Here is a 2,702-nt window from a genome sequence, read left to right as displayed (position 1 = left end):
GAAAAAGAAAACAAAGAGGAAAGAAATCAGTTAATTTCTCAAGGGAGGTGAGGTAGTATTGGTGGAAAGAAATGACCCAGGAGAAAAGATGTTGGAAAAGTAGATAAAATAATGGTTAAAAAGAGGAAAATAGGTTCTAATGGAAAATTAGGATCAGAAAAGGTCAAGGATGAGAATTAAAAGGTAGGAAGCTTGATCTTGGCTGGTTAGCTCAGTTGGTTAGAGCATGCTGCTAATAACGCCAAGGTCACAGGTTCGATCCCCGTACAGGCCAAGTTCACTTGATACTTGGGGCTAGCCCGGTGGCGCAGCGGTTAGGTGCACACATTCCACTTCGGTGGCCTGGGGTTCACCAGTTCTGACCCCAGGTGCAGACATGGCACGGCTTGGCAAGCCATGCTGTGGTAGGCATCCCACATATAAAGGAGAGGAAGATGGGCATGGATGTTAGCTCAGGCAGCCTTCCTCAGCAAAAAAAGAGGAGGATTGGTGGCAGTTAGCTCAGGGCTAATCTTCCTCAAAAAAATAAATAAATAAAAGGTAGGAAGATTGGACATGAAAAGAAGGGCCTGGATAAAGGGTATGAGAAGAGGTTTTAAGATGAGAAATATGGATGGTGTCAAGATGGCAGCATAAGTGGATCTGAACTCACCTCCTCCCATGGACACAACAAACTTACAACTACTCTGGGAACAATTACCCCTTGGAGAGAACTGAAAACTGGATAAAAATAACCCCCACAACAAGGGACAGTCCTGAAGGAGAAGGAAGGCATAAATTCCTCTCCAGAGAGAAAAACAGCCACCTTCACAAGCCACAGTGCTTCAGGGCCAGGCAGGAGCAATCCTAAGGTATGCAGCCTACCCTGGAGGAGTGCAGGACCTGAGTGGGGGAGAATTACCAAAATAAGCATCCGTTGGACTCAGCACAACCAAGATGAGTGTTATAATATCTGGCTTTGCTGCCTACTGACATCAACAGGGAATACCCCCAGAAAAGCTATCAGACATAAGGGGGGAAAAGCCTGCTCTTAAAGGGCCCATGCACAAGTTCACCCACTTCAGAAAACAACCTAAAATCACCAGAAAGAAAGGTACACAGTCCTTTGGTGAAAAGAGACTCACTTGATAGGCTCTGGGCACATCTCAACGAGAGGTGAGACCTCCACAGACTGGGACCACCTCCCCAGGGACTGAGACATTGGCAGCAGCCATTATTGTGACCTAGTACATGTGTGCTGACACAGACACTGACAAACACCATTGGATTTCTTCACCTGCACTGTTAGCACAGGGGTCTGCCCACCCACGAGAGCACCAATTTAATCCAGTTCAGCCAAAGCAGGTAGCCCACCCTAGGGACTGGCCACACCCAAAAGAAAGTCCTCAGGAAACTTGTGGGCCTGCATAGTCATGGCGTGTGGGACCTCTGTGGGGTGAGTGCATCTGCCACGACATGGCAAGGAGTACATAAGGGACAGGGCATGCAGAGGGGTGGGCCTGTTTGGCAGAGTGCCTGGGGCCTCTGCTGCAGGGAGGGTGGGTCCACTTCAGTGAGTTGGAGTATGCACACAGGGCAGGACTGCATTGAAGGGGTATGTGGGCCTGCAAGTGATGGAGCTTGTCAGCGTAGCAGGCTCGTGCATCTCAAACAAACAGCCATATAGGGGATCAGCCCCACATTACAATGATTGAAACAATGGTGTACTGACATTCCTGGGGCTGGCTCCACCCAGCTGCACTACTGGGAGAGCTGACAACAGCCTTGCAGGCCAGAGGCCTACAGTTATTGTAAGCACATGAACCTAGAACCAGCCTCACTGGGAGCCTACTAGGCCAGAGGCCTACAGTTATTGTAAGCACATGAACCTAGAACCAGCCTCACTGGGAGCCTACTCACTTAACAGAAGAACTGTGGCAGGAATGTGCTATTAGACCTTGCAGCCAACTGTGCTGGGGCTCCCCATGTCCAATAAAGTGGCTACAGGAACCGTAGCAGCCACACACAGCTGAGCATTATAAAAAGCCAATCAGGGGGACAGCCTAGGCTCCTAACTCACCTGAAGCAAGAGCAACCCTGCCACAACAGAACACACATAGCCCACACAGGGGACACTCCTGGAACATTTGCAAATGGTGACAAGAGGGAAACACACTGCTGAGCCTTGAAAACCATCTCTTACATAAGGCCACCTCTCCAAGATTGGGAGACATGGCTAATCTACCTAATACATGGATATAGGCACAGGGAGAGAGGCAAAATGAGGAGATGAAGGAGTATCTTCCAAAATAAGGGAACAGACAAATCCTCTGGAAAAGAATTAAATGAAACAGAGATAAACAATGTACCTGATAAAGAGTACAAACTAATAGTCATATGGATGTTCACTGATCTTGGGAGAAGAATGGATAAATTCAGTGAGAAATTCCACAAAGAATTGTAAAATATAAAAAAGAACCAATCCTAAATGAAGAACACAATAAGGGAAATGTAAAATTCACTAGAGGGAATCAAGAGAGGAGTAGATGATACAAAAGAATGGATTAGCAAGCTGGACAGAAAACTAGAGGAAATCACCCAAGCTAAACAGATAAACGAAAAAAGAATTAAAAAGAATGAGGACAGTAAAAGAGACCTCTGGGACAATATCAAGCACACTAACACCTGTATTATAGCTGTCCCAGAGGAGAAGAGACAAAGGG

At 47.0% G+C, this 2,702-nt stretch overlaps 1 non-coding gene across 1 annotated transcript; it reads left to right on the top strand.

The window, feature by feature from the left end:
• Positions 1-200: 200 nt before the first annotated feature.
• TRNAI-AAU (transfer RNA isoleucine (anticodon AAU)) lies at positions 201-274 on the top strand. The gene has a single exon. It is a non-coding gene; the product is annotated as a tRNA-Ile (tRNA).
• Positions 275-2,702: the final 2,428 nt, after the last annotated feature.

This window comes from Equus asinus, chromosome 11 (assembly GCF_041296235.1).
Source record: "Equus asinus isolate D_3611 breed Donkey chromosome 11, EquAss-T2T_v2, whole genome shotgun sequence".
In the NCBI taxonomy this organism is placed as follows: domain Eukaryota; kingdom Metazoa; phylum Chordata; class Mammalia; order Perissodactyla; family Equidae; genus Equus; species Equus asinus.
This window is presented reverse-complemented; position numbering and strand designations above follow the sequence as displayed.